The sequence below is a fragment of the Manis javanica genome, chromosome 3 (genome assembly GCF_040802235.1).
Source record: "Manis javanica isolate MJ-LG chromosome 3, MJ_LKY, whole genome shotgun sequence".
Lineage (NCBI taxonomy): Eukaryota > Metazoa > Chordata > Mammalia > Pholidota > Manidae > Manis > Manis javanica.
In genome coordinates this window covers 155,822,156-155,837,325 of record NC_133158.1, presented here as the reverse complement: position 1 = coordinate 155,837,325, position 15,170 = coordinate 155,822,156, and the positions used below count along the sequence as shown (strand labels likewise).

The window sequence follows — 15,170 nt, the reverse complement described above, 5'->3', positions numbered from 1 at the left end:
TTTGGAAGTTTTGTGGTGTGTTTAGTGTAATGCACTTTTGCCTTTGTGTGTGTGTGTGTATGATTTTTATAACCTCATCAAACTTTAGGATTGACAAATGTGCTCCAGCGAGGTTCTCAATCAAGTCTGAATAACAGAGGTGTGTTATCTGGTTCCAGTCCTGATTCTGTTCCTTACTGGTTATGTGACCTGACTACTTAAGTCATATAAGTGCTGGTGCCATCTTTCTGTAAATGGGGACAATAAAAATATTTACTTCACAGAATTTTTCTGAAAGTTAAGTTGATAATTTGTGTGAAATGCTTACTTAGCACATGATAAATCCTGATGAATGTTGCTGTAGAGTGGCTACTGCTAGTGTTACCAGTGAGCTTTCTCTGACCCTTCCACTCAAAAAACACACATACTGCCTACTAATTATCTGAAGGAGCTTGTCTATAATTCATGGGTAAAAAATGACAGTGAATTGACTGCACACAGAGCAGATAAGATTTAGCAGGAGGTGGGGTGAGTTGGGGTGGGGTGGCCCAGCAGTTGCTTTGGACCCAAAGTCAGGTTCAGATCCTGGGCTTTCACTTACAAATTACCTTTTTTGAACCACAGAGTTTTCATTTGCAAAATAGGGGTACCTACCTTGTGAGGTAGTAATAAAAATTAGCCATTATAAAGTAAAACTTGATAATATTTGTTGAGCAATCTACTTGTTCTGAGCCTCAAGTTTCTCATCTAAGAAATGGGGATAATAATATATATCTTTCAATGGACGTTGGGAAAATTAGCAATGAAAATAATGACTATGATTTCTTCAATGCTTATTCTGTGCCATACACCATGCCAGCACTTTATGGAGACTAGATTCAGTAATGTATGTCCGGTATTAGGCACACAGTAGGTACTCAATAAATGTTAGTTATTATTAATAATGATCTCATGTGTCCTTAGGCCAACTCCTAATAGGTAGGTGCTGTTTCTGTTCAGCTCAGCCCTTTGTACTGAAAATATAAATTTTTAATGTGCAATTTTCCTATTTTTAATTTTTCAAATAATATTTAATTTAATGTTTTAAATCAGGCAGAAGCCGAACAAAATATGTTTCCCTCTGCATGGTCATTTCTAGTTTCATGATGAGTAGTTGTTGACTGTTTTTCAGGCTATGGACTTAGATAAGTGAAAAGCACAACAGGAAAAAAGGTCAGATGGAAAATGTATAGCCATAGTGGACAGGTTTGGAAGCCGGTGGAGCTCCCCCTTTAGGTTCCTTGAAGTAACTGCCCTGGATATATGGGAGGTGGAGATGGAAGGCTTGTTACCCTTGCAAGTATTTAGGATACATTTCTTCTTCTCTTTCTCTTCCTCCTCCTTTTCCTGCTTCTTGCTATATTATTTCTATTCTTTTATTTCCAATATCCTATATGTAGAGATGTGACAAAGCAATGTGAAAAGCAAGGCATTACAATCAGATTTAAAGAATTTCTTTAGTTCCCTGATTGGAAGAATAAAATAATAAATTAATAATATTTATAGCTTATTTATGGCTAATAAATAATTTCTGAGTTAACATTGGGTCCTATATACTTTTTCTCAATGGAACTAAATAGGCAGAAAATTAGGTGAAATCTTACCCTTTTATATATATGTAAATTTGTGAGTTCTCATCCATAGGTATTTTAAAGCTAATCACTTTAAAGAATTCCTCAAACTGAAGTTCTCATGAAAATTTTTTTTTCTGTAGCCCTAAATATTCACGGTTCACCTCAGAGACAAACACAATAAAGATTCCTATACCACTTAATTGATTCATGTATGAAATGTTCACATAAAATGAACAAAGCTTATTTTGTCAACTTTACTTATTTTTCTTTTAAAATGTGATAAAAGAATAGGACTTAAAATGTAATATAAACAAAAATACATCAATAGTTACTAATTATATTGGTGAATAGCTATCCACTAGAGATCCTAAGAATAGGATCTAAGATCAGACGTATAGTTCCATCTCAAGAAACTTTCAAAAAAAGAAGAAATCCACCATATCTTACTCTTCTCCTTTAAATACCATTTATTTAGATGGTATTTATGCTTTACCTGCATGGAGAAAAAGCAGTTGATAAAAAAATCATTTTTGCTAGAACAATACAAAGAAAAAAAAGTAATAAATCAAGTCCAACTTGTAAATACATAGCTAATATAAGTCATCTACACTACCACAAAGAAATATTTTCAAAATATTTATAAGTGTCTCTTATTCCTTGTCTGAATCTTGAAAATGTTATTTTGGCCTCTGTACTATGTTAGTTGTAGGAAAATCCTTGTTTCATGCTGCAGGGGTGCTCTTTCCTGATGCAACATCCCCATCTGGTGAAAACAGATCTTTGCTGTCAATGGTTCATTGAGACAGGAGCCATTGGTTGAATGTGCAGACATAAAGTCACTCTAGAAGAAAAAGCCATAACAATATTATTTTTTAAAGACTTTAGTTGCTGCTATTGTTATATTGTTGGGGGAGGAGAAATTTCAGGAAAGAGTCAATAGTGAAGGCTATTCCAGGTAAAATTAGAACTGCTTAAAAAATTGGGATTTATTTCAGTCCTCCATCACCTGGCAAAAGTTAATGTCGAGTCATTCTAGAGTTGGTAGAATAACGTGCAGATGAACAATGTCAAGGAGAAGACCTCATGACAAACACGTATATGTAAAAATTTTGGACATTTCATTGTCTCTTAATATTTCTCAGTAAAAAAAATATAAAAGCAGAAATGATATGACAATCAATTCAGTACTGTTGCTAACACAAAGAGTAGACAGTGAGTGAGTCAGAAGACTAGAAATAAGAGGTCTTTCTGAGACATTGTGGCTGCAGTTATCCATGTTCTAGCTGCTTCTATTACTAGAACCAATGAACAGTTGGTTCTACTATGTTTTTAAAAAACACTTACGTAATTGTTCCTTATCTCTGGCTTATATTTGGAGATGCATTTTGTGTAAAAAAGCCCAGAATTATCATAATATGAGTACAAATATTTAAGTTGTTTTGTTACATTTTCTAAATCATTGAATATATAAAAATGTGATTGATAAGTCTAATTTTTCTCTCCTAGAAAAGTATATGGAATTGGGATTAATGGAGATTAAGAGGGTAATTCCATCATAGAAAAAACCAATCAGATATATTTCTTATCTATTACAAGCCAAGAGGTATAATTCTTGGTATCTCCAAATTCTCTTTTTATATATATATACACACACATATATATATACACATATATACATACATATACATACATATATATATATGTATATGTATGTATACATATACATACCTGCATACTTACTTTCAAAGGCAATTTGTGGCCAACTAAAATTAAACATAAGGTATACTATAGCCATAAAATAATTGACTGCATACATGTATATATACACATGCACAGAAATCCCAAGTGATTTGTGGTAGATTCAGTAATAAATTTTACTAAAATTTGTGGACTTCTTTTAAAAAGAGTGTTAAAAAAGGATTCTATAAACTGTCAGCCAATTGATTATTAGTTAAGTACTGAATTCATAGCCAGCAATGTTGTCAGTTACTGTCATCTGTAAACCTCAACCTCAATCTGTGTCTCTATTTATAGCTCAGAGTCTGAGTCATAATACAGGAAAGAGAGCAGTTTCTGTTTTTGGAAAAATTGCTTTGTGATCTTTGCCTAATAGTAACTAATTTATAAAAGCCCTTTGTCTGAGTAGCAGTTCAATTCCATTTTTATTCCATTAAGGTTCTGCCAGACTGATGTTGTTATTGTTCACAGAATAATAGGAAAAAAATCATAAATTTTAAAAAATTACTCTTCAAGGATTGAGATAAAGTTTCATTTCAGAAAGATCAGAAGACTTCCTGATGGGGGAAAAATATATATTAATTTGATGAATATTAAATACAAAAGGTATATTTAAAATAGGTGGTAAATCATCACTGTCAAATTAAAATAAATGCATTTTGGTTTTAGAAGACTTTGGTTCTAAAATAGTAATAAAGCTTTTTCCCAGACTCTCATGTATCCTCAACAAGTAAAAAGCATATAATTATCCCTTCTCTTTTTCTGGAGTTTCACTGCTAGTTTCTATTTCTCCATACATACCAATACTGGGTGATCTCTCTAAAGCTAATACTTAAAAATATCAACAATGTTCAATGAAGTCAGTCGATTTCTTGAAGTCTGTATACCATAATAGTTAAGATCAGGGACTCTTGAGTTTGAATCCTGTTTCACTTACCAACTATATGCCTTTAAAAGACAATTTTAGCCTGAAAAAATTTTTGCTGAATCTTTAATTCTAAGTGTTCAAGGATTATCATTCTAACTAACTTTGCCTAGTTTCAGTAAGTGCTTCACATAAGCAAAGGCTTGCTCAATAACTTAAATGATTGTTTTGAAGAAAATCATCACCATCTAAATCTAATAATCTAAGAAATTGATTTAAGCCATAATACAATGTATAGTAAAATAATATTTTTTAATATTTGAAAAGGTATGTGTTTTCACAGATTGTTTTTGTTTCCTATTAAAATTCCCATTTAGAAAATAGTTTCAGATATTTCTTTCAAACTGGTGCTGATTTTCAGTAAAACTATGGCTATTATCCCCACTTCAAAAGACAATTCTTTTACATATAATATACCAATGTAAATATACTGACAATTTTTAAAGAAAATCTTTAAACACCTGTTAAGAAATTCAATATTAAAACTGAAGTGACTAAAGGCTACAAAAAGGGGGGAAAAAAGTAGGCAAGCTCTCAAGTTGAAATAAGAGAGTCCAAGATTTAAGGGAAATCAGGGACCAGCAAAGGTCCTTTGAGCCATCGTTGAAAACCACACATCTTGTTTTATTGCATAATCACCATTTCTTTGAAGTTTTAATTGTGTCATATTAGAAACAGTTCAAAACACTGAATACTTTTAAAGTATTTCAGATTATTATACATCTTTATTCCAGAAGCAAGCCCAAAACTTCCATTTAGAGATTTTAGTGAAGGGTTGAGATTAATTGTTTTAGATTTAATGTTCAGGGAAAGCAAGAGAAAAAGGCTTTTCTAGTGTACCAGTTATTTTTCTTCAAGATTATTGAAGATTTTCACTATGGAGTCTCCAGCTCAATGATATCTAAATTATTAGAAAAATATATGAAAAGTCACCACAGGACTTTGAAAGCAAAGATATGAGACGTAAACCCATTTTAAGCCTGCTGGTGGCCTGAGGCTTTTTAAAACATTATCCAGCAATGTTTAGTACTTTGTAATACCAGAGATAGCTTATCTAGAAAATATTTCAACTGTGTAAATGACTGGAGTCAAAAGAGGACGGGAGTTGGGCACAAACAAGGTTAGATTAACTTTTTAACTTTAAAATTCCCAAACTCTAACCAATATATAATTTTAAAATATAGATGTCCATCTCCAAAAGTCTCAGAGTTAATGAGGATCAGGTCTTGAAGCACATTGCCTCAGCATGTGGGAGACACCTGGTGGGACTGAGATCTAGAGTGTATGATATCCTCCAATGTCTTTGTTCTAGTAAATTGCCCAAGTGAGCCACTGTCTTACCTTTAGGAAGACACTTGGTTCCCTGAGGATGAATCCTTGCCTCTCACAGAATGATCTAATCATGTGAGCAAGATGACAGTGATCTAGAAGATGAAGGAGAGGAATTGGAGTTGAGAAGAAGGAAGGCTTTGGAGCAGTAATAGAAGATCAACACTGCTAAACTAGACAAGATGATGTGAAAGGAAATTTCAAAACAAAATATGGCCAGTGGGTGAGTGGATAGAGGGTTGGAAAAACATCAAGGGGGGATATTACCATGGTAAAGATTTAACTGAAATCCTGAAAATTAATTAAAATCAACATTTTTTTCTCAAATTATGTATTTGGGTGAGGAGGTGATTTGGGAGTAGAAGTGGGTTAAGAAGGGTGATAATAAGCATGTTTAATCTGTCTACTCTCTCCTTGTTGATATTTTGAAATGTAAAGAAATTGCATAAAGAAACACATCAAAAGATTTAAGAACTTAATAATAGTGTGATTTTAAAGATTGCAAAATGTACATATTTGTACTTATTTTTCTTGTATTACTCTATGTAATATTTTCCCCTTACATGCATCTCTTGAAAAGTTACTAAACTAAATTTTCAAACTAGAATCTACAAGTTCTTTTCAATAATAAGTGAATCAAATTCTCATTTTCTTTGCATTTGAATGGGATTTTATTTCTTCTACCTCTGCTGATAGTATTTAATAATGTAAATTAATAGTCATTTTACCATAAGTGTAAGTAATTAACACAAAACTACACTTTAAATTGGGAGATTCATTTATTTACTCCAAAATATTTTTTGGACTTCTATTGTGTGCTCACTTTCCCCAAGGTTTCGAATATACCAATGAGCAAATGAAACAAAAAATCCCTGCTCCCCATGGAGTTTAAATTCTAGTTAATAAAATAGCTATTTGTTAGACCCTTTTCTTAGTGCTTTACATATGCCACCTCTTTTATTCCTCACAATAAACCTATGAGATATTTTCAGTTAAGGAAACAGTAACATAGCAAGTAACATCACTAGCCAAATTGGGACAGTAGGATTTGAATAGTTGTGCTATCTGACTCCTAAAACTACACCCTTAGTAGCTTCATTCAACAGTTCTTAAGTTCTTTTACAGCCAGTATATTTCCTTTTACTTGATTTGATAAATTGTCCAAAGCAACCAAACTTAGGTCCAAACATTTAAAAACATTGGACCCTATATTAAGGTCATATGTAGAACTTGGTTATTAATAAAAGCTTAACACATTTTATAATTTATTCATGTTTTTAATGAGAAATGCATTTAAGTATCTCATTTTGCTAAGACAGTAATATTGAATGGGTCCAACAAACTCTTAGGAGAACAAAGAACAGTTGTCCTTGGTTAAATACAAATTTTGAAAGATGTGGGCAGATCTTACCAGAAGTCTGAACTGTGACTCATTAAGGGTCATTAAAAAGGAAACTCTCCTTTTGTACATGGACAAATTTGTATCATTTGGAATGGGAAGTCTGATGTTTTGAGAACAGGGCCCAGATTTTTGGTGTGTTTGCAATTGCAATATATTGTTTCCTATGTCTGTTCTCCCAGGTTGATAACAAATCATGGATTAATTTTGGTGCTTCTATTTTATTACCCTCATAACTTTTATTTTTCTTCATTCCCAGTCCTTCCAGTCTTTTTTCACTGTTCTCTGTGGCTTCCTCATTATGGGACTGTGAGGTGTTGGTTAAACTTATAACTTTACAGACTCTTTCATGAGATGTCCTAGAGCTTTAAAACCCATATAAAAGCCCAACATACTAGAATAAGCTATAGGGAAAAAAAAGCATATATAATAATTCAATTTAAACTTATCAGAAGGTAAGAGACCAATTCTTTTTTTCCTGCTCTATGTTGGGTCCCTTTCTAAAAGGTGCTTGGTGTATATTTGTAGAGTTACTAATTATAATATTATAAACTATTTAGTTTACTTCATAAAGAATTAAGGAGAGCATAAGTCATGGGTGTTGCTCCAAGTTTATTTCTGATAGTATGGTATTCCAGGTTGACATCTTAATAAATGCTTAATAGCCTTTAAAAGGAATCCTTTATTATAATATGTGGTAAAATTTTGATTTCCAGAATACTTATATTTTGTAATAAGTATGGCCAGCAATATATATATATATCTTTAAAATATAAAACAATTATTAAAGGTCAACCACTAAGAAGAGCAAAAAAGAATCAAGTTCATTATGTCTCTATTTATTATTAGTTCACCTTCTATCATTTTATATTAGCAATTAGTTAACAAAGACAGAGAACATGAAATGTTGCCAAGTAGAACATGGCAAGTCAAACTTGGAAAGAAGAGAATTAGCAATTTTCCAAGTGTATGCACTTATCACAGGTATTTTTAAGGGTTTATAATGCAATCAGTTACTGAAGAATAAACACAAGAGACCTAGACCACTTACAAGGTGGAATTAGAAGGGCATAATTCAACAGTGAATATGGACCTCTTACCAAGGGAGGCAAGATAAAAAATACAACTACAAAGGAACACCCTGTGGGAAAGCACTCTCACATTTAGGCATGCTGTCCACTTAAAGTAGGCCAAAACTTGATACTTTCATTTCCAACCTCTGACCCTGAACATCTGGAAACCCACTCTGGGTCAAAGAGAAGGAAGTTTTCTTTTAGTTCAAAAAGGTTGAGACAAAAAAATTTAAGCACCTAGCATCTATTCTGGTAGCAAAAACCAGAAATATTTGTGCATTTGTAGGGAACTATGAAATATGGAGCACCTAGTCAGGAAATAGATGCCCCAGAATCTTACTGATATTGACACGTTGTTTTTTCTGGTGATAGAGTACTTTGATGTCCTAATTTAATAGCCATCCTTCAATTCCAGAATTTAAAATATGCTGAAGCATTCTATATCAACATATATGCACAGCACATATATATTTGGTGTTATATACATTTTAAAGGCATTTTCATCTGCAATAAAATTTTTAATCATTACATTATTTTTAAAAACATAACAAAATAGTGATGTGATTTGTCATAAGGTCTTTATTTGGACAATATTAAAATTGGACATCTGGAAACCCTCTGGGTCAAACAGAAGGAAGTATTTTTTTTTCTGTGTGTGTGTGTGTGTGTTTTTTTTGCTGGAATACTTTTTTTTATTTTGGTATGATTAATCTACAATTACATGAAGAACATTATGTTTACTAGGCTCCCCCCTTCACCAAGTCCCCCCCACATACCCCTTCACGGTCACTGTCCATCAGCGTAGCAGAAGGAAGTTTTTATATCCCAAAATATGTAACAAACATTTTTTCTTTTTTCTTTTATCTCTTTTCTTTTAAAAATATGTTGTGGCATATTAAATTTTCATTGTAGCATGTTATATTTTGAACACCTCAAATATACAGTCACTTAATTCTTGATTATAAGATAAGCATTTACTCACATAAATATAGACAGCATGGTAAAGGAAGAGAAACGTAGCTAAGGTCACAGACAATTAGAGTTTCTAGCTGTACAATCTTGGAAAAGTTACTTAGCTTTTCTGAGCCCAGTTTCCTCATTTATAATAGGTATTTTACTAGGAGAATTATTGTGGGAAAGAACAGTGATTTATGTGGAGCATAGAGCAGATTCTTTATAAATGCCATCATCATAGTTATCTTTATCAACTTTATTATTAAAATGCTAGAAAATCCATCCAGTAGGGCTAGAAAAGTTCCAGAATTATTAATTGCCTAGGCAAATATAAGTTGTGGCTGTGATCTTCATAATTCTTACAGCCCCAGGGGTTATGGTGACAATGTGAAAGAAACACTATCTTCCCTTTGTACAAAGAAAGTACACACAGGGATAATTGGATGCTGGTCAGTTAAAAAAAAAAAGAAAATTCTTATGGCATTTGATTAAATTATATTGCAGAAACCATATCTATTTTGTTATGAATATTAACTATCATGTAGTAAATGTTAATCATTAGTAACAGTCTATTCATAACTCAAACTAAAAACCATTCTTTCAACACCATATAAAAGACATTATATTACCATGCAGTCTGCCAAAATGAATTGACTTAGAAATAAAGCTATTTCTATTTGCAGTCTATTTATTGCCTTTTATGGGATTTTTCTGGGTTTTTTTGTTTTGCCAAGATTTCTTGGCAAGATTTTGATCCATGCTAGGAATTCATACTTAGCTATGTGGCAAGAATTCAAAATATTTACACATTCCCCAAATTTTATGTACGTCAGAGAAACACCACCCTTATTTGAATTTTAGATGTTACCTGTTTTAGTAAGAACTCATTTATATTCTTAATAGCTATTGCCTAAAATTATAATCTTGAATATATTCTGATACTGTCTATGAGTATTGTTTTCATTTGAAGAATAGTTTGATATATAAGTATTTACCATAGCTTGTGTTTTCTGGTCTCTACATAGGTGAAAAAAAACAGTTTATATTTATATAGTCATATTAATTTAAGAATTTATAATTATAATATTTTTAAATCATTGAAAAAAATAACTAAAAAGAGAAAAATAAAGTCAACACTTCCAAGCAATATACCTACTGTTTTGTGGAAGTAAATAAATAGCTAAAGTGCCAGTTGCCAAATATGCTCTTAAATCTGAGCTTACACATTGGTGGGAGAGCATGTAAGCACATTTAGTTTCTTTAAAAAGTGTAAGCTTTCATTTCCGGCATCCACAGTTTTTATTATGACCATAGGAGTACAGAAGCAAATTATGTTTGGTTTCTTTTTTTTTTATTCTATTTCTCATATTTTTCCTTTTCTTTTGCTTTCTTTTAAAATTCCACTCCTGTGTTTTCTTTTCTTGTTGCAGTTCATATGCTGCTCGTATGCATCAAGGAGAAAACAGACATCACTGCATACTATCTTTCTTATATGGTACTGTAACCCGGTCTACCTTATGAAAAGCACCTGAACAAGTTCCTTGGGCACTTTTCCATACAGAAAGGCTGTCCTCGCCCAAGACATGCAGAAGCAGACCGCTTCCAGATGCTCACCTGTCCATCCACATAGCCAAGACATGAGACTTCCCTCTGCCATGTAGACGAGTATTTTTATAAGCATTCTTGATCGTGCTTTGTGGAAGAATTCCAACATGGATAAAAAGCAATTGGTGTGCTTACAAATGTAAAAGAAAATGTAGTGTGTAGTTTATGGTTCTTTTAGTACTGTGTTGATTGGGAACAAGGAACAATCATTTTGTCAAATTTAGAACCCAATTAGATCTTATACTGTAAATTTAGAGCCAACTTCTAGCCTCTGGGGTTCCATTTCTGATATTCAATATCAGATTCTCTGCATTTATCACAGAAGTAACCAGGCAATAGCAATGATTGCATGCTACAATGTGTTTGCTACTTACCACCATCCGGGAGAATTTATAGTTGTTTTTGGCAATGAGGACACTGACGTACACTGTTTCAGAACAACTTAATACCTATAACCACACAAGTTGATGGCATAGCCTGATCTAAATTTAATGGTGAGACTGACTACTAATTTCTAAATACTTCTTACTCTGGTTCAGGAAATCCCAACCAGGATTCACATAACATCTTTGCTCTTCTAAATTGTTTACGTCTGTTACATATGGGGAAAGAAGAGATGTATTACATGGAATGTGATGGTTAATTTTATGTGACAGCTTGGCTAGACCACAGTACCCAGATATTTGTTCAAACATCATTCTAGATGCTTCTGTGAAAGTATTTTTTTTAATGAATTTAAGATTTACAGCAGTAAACTTTAAGTAAAGTAGATTACTCTCCATAATGTGGGTGGTCTCACAATCAGTTGACGGTATGACTTTCCTCAAAAAAAAAAAAATCTATCAACTATCCATCAATGCTACTCATGCTGTTTCTCTGGATACTCATGCTGTTTCTCTGGAGAACCCTGACTAATACATAGACTATCAAGTCTCATCTACTTTTCCCATTGTGGGCCACACCATTTTTTAACTCCCTTACCAATCTGAAGCAATCTATCACCACAATATAGGATTATACTCAAAGAGAGCATTCTATTCAAAGAGAACTATTCAAGATACTCAAAGGTGTACCTGAAAAAATAAAATAAAATGAAAAAAGTTACAATTTTATTTCATAACAGCAGCCACATACCATAGATGTATTTAAAGTTAATAATAAAAATATCAGTGACCTAGAATCCAAACTCAGCAGTGTGCCCAGAATTTAACTGTGTGATAGCTGAGAGAGAGAGAGAGAGAGAGAGAGAGAGGAAGAAAAGGAAGAGAAGAATAGGTATTTCAACAAAGCATGTGTATAGCCAAAGTGTAATTGAGCTGATAGCCAACGATACTTAATACTCATTTTAGGAAAACTGACGATTGACATTTTCAGCCAATCTAATACTCACAAGTATCGAGCCAATGTACATAGTAAAGATGTCATATTATTGACATAGTGTTCTTCAATGCTATCAACACCAGAATTACAACAACATGAGATATTATGTCCTTAAAATTGTTAGTCCTTGTTCTATATCCCTTTTGGTATATATGAGTGTATATAAATACATATATTTGCTCATTTAATTGTGGAGGCTGGCAAGTCATACATATATATATGTACATATATGTATAAAGGAGGGGGGAGAGAACACTTAGTAATTTAACAAATACTCATTGAATATACATTATGTACCAGATACCATGCTAAGTACCAGCAATACAACAGAAATGCTGAACCAGAGGGAAAAAAAGTCTCTGTTTATAGAGATTTTACAATCAAGTAGGAAACACACAAAAAACAAAGAGGAAATCATATTACAAAGGGAGAAAGGGTTATTTTTGGAAACTTGAAGTATATTAAAGAGTAGTGTGGTGACATTGCTAATCTGATCTTGGGCATCAAGAAAGGAAGTCAAGAAAAGCCAGGTAGCCAATGTCAGACAATGAGGAAGGTGAGAGTGAGGAGGAACATTTCATTGATAAAGATGAGCTCAATTACCACATCCAAATTTTCCCCTTTTCTGTGCAGAGGCAATGCATTATCATGAAATTGCTTCTATTCACTTCGTGTGTGGGAATCCAGTCTTTATGTTTATGTGTCCAACTGTGACTTTTTTAGAAAGAAATTTAGTCTGTAAGTACCTAAAATTTGGCATGATGTTATCTTTCTGTCATTTGTAACTCTGTCCACAGAACACTATCAATATTTAGGCCAGTGGAAAGCAACAAAGGAAATGATTATATGGACATTTTGGAGTGCAGCCAGAGATCCAAACTCTACATTCACAAAACTCCCTGTCCTGGCGACCTGACTAGAGACAGCAAGGAAGAAGCAGTGAGACCAGCTTTTCCCAAACTCTGCTCTGTACGGTGTCAATATGTGCTGTGGAAAAACAAACAGAACCTCACGGGAGCATGATGCTAGTAATATTGTTGTTCTAAACGGTATCATATAGGTGGGTTCAAAAATTACATACTTTAGATAGTTGCTTTTATGCAAAAATTGCCTAAGGAGTGCCACTTCAGACAAAGTTACAAAATTGCTAAGAGACGTAACATGTGAACTGCCCGGCCGCACCCAGCACCCAGGCAAACCCTTCCAATAACCATCTCATCCTTTGTCATCTTATAAATGACTGCTGATTCTAACTGTGTATTTATGATACATCTGTTGTTTATTATATTAAACATCTGAATTAGCTCTTGTGGCAGCCCATGAAGCCATTACTGTGAGGTGTCAGTTTTACTGTGAGACAACTTTTTGCTTGCTCCTTTATGCAAGCAGACATGAGAGTTCATGAGTCTTTGGTGTCTGGGAAATACATGATAATTTTTAAAGTTTTATGGTTAAATAACTTTAGGAGATGCTGTTCTGGATAATTTGAATAAGAATAATTCATTGGTGGATATTACAGCAGTGGATCAGTCTTAGACTTGGAAACAGGAGCCTGATCATTTACACTGTATCAAAGAAATAAGCTAACTAAATATTACTATTCTTATCAAGAGACCATACATCTCTTTTTTCTTCCACGTGAAATGTAAGGCATGTGGTGCAAATAAAATAACTAATTAACTTTGTGTACATGGGCAAGATTATGAAGAGTTCCTATTTTATTTTTCATGTTTAAACTGGACACATTTTTGAAAACGGAGTTTGGAAACTCACAAAATGCTGTCTTTTCCCTATAGCAATGAGCAAATGGGAAAATAGAATGTATCATGTGATGATTGCTATGTATTAATGTATTGCTATATATTAATAGGTTATCAATCTATATTACATGCTAAAATAAATATATGTGTGCTATTGCAGGTGGTGGCAGCTAGTGTTTAGCATATTATAGGCATTCCATGACTATTTGATGAATAAATGAGTGAATGTAGAAGTGAAGAAATGCAATGGAAAGGATGTAAGAATTTGAGTCAAAAGTCTTACCTGGATTCAGGTTCCAGCTCTGCTTGCCGTAGCAACTTAAGAAAGACATTTGCCATCTCTGTCTGACTCCTTCAGAATATTTTTGTAAGAATCAGAAGAGATTATATAAAACTTTTTATAAAGATGAATTACTGCTGCTATTGTTTTTATTAATAGAAAGAGTGAAATAAGTCAGGCTAAGAAAAATAAATACCAAATGATTTCCCTCATTTGTGAAGTAAATGATGAAGCAAAACTGAAGGAACAAAACAGCAGCAAACTCACAGACTCCAAGAAGGGACTAACTAGCAGTTACCAAAGGGGAGGGGTGGGATATCATCACTGGTGCACATGATGTGTGTGAGGTCATGGGGAAGACAGTGTAGCCCAGAGAAGACAAATAGTGACTCTGTGGCATCTTACTACACTGATGGACAGTGACTGCTATGGGGTATGGGGGCAGGGAACTTGATAATAAGGGTGAATGTCATAACCACATTGTTTTTCTTGTGAAAGCTTCGTAAGAGTGTAATTCAATGTAAAAAAAAAGAAAGAAAGAGTCATAAAACTAGTGTTCTAAGTTGCTTCATTGAAGAACAGTTTGAACTTCGTATCACAATGTAATAAAGAAAAGTCTTTTTAGGAGGTGGCACTTAACTGGAGAAATTCTATTTAGGAGTCAGCCACAGCCTCCTGCTTGGGAAGCCCTAAATATCAAAACACACACAAAAATTAAAAACATATATTTTATTCATAATATCTAAAAACAATTCACATGTCCATCCAAGGGAGAAATTGTAATATGCTCATCAGTGAAATACTATTCAGCTACACACATGCTTATATATGAAACACCATTGGTGAATCTCAGAAATATTAGTCTGAGGAAGGAAAGCAACATATAAAAGAATGCATACAGTATAAATCTGCATACATAGTGTAGTATTTTATTGCTGATGTGATAATTACTGGCTTTAAACAATATAAAATTCTCTTATAGTTATGTGTTTTAGAAGTCTGGCATAGGTCTGATGAAGCTAAAGTCAAAGACTATCAACAGATTTTTATTCCTGTCTGTAGGTTTTAGATTAGTTAGCAATCAATATTGTTAACTGAATTCGTAATTCACAGAACCTTTACTTGCAGCTTCTTGA

The 15,170-nt window shown here is 33.2% G+C and overlaps 1 long non-coding RNA gene across 1 annotated transcript; it reads right to left on the bottom strand.

Annotated features, from left to right (window-relative positions):
• Positions 1-1,556: 1,556 nt before the first annotated feature.
• On the bottom strand, positions 1,557-14,305 carry LOC140848218 (uncharacterized). The gene is made up of 3 exons (XR_012128779.1): positions 14,038-14,305; positions 5,596-5,678; positions 1,557-2,433 (listed from the first exon to the last, which is right to left on the bottom strand). It is a non-coding gene; the product is annotated as an uncharacterized lncRNA (long non-coding RNA).
• Positions 14,306-15,170: the final 865 nt, after the last annotated feature.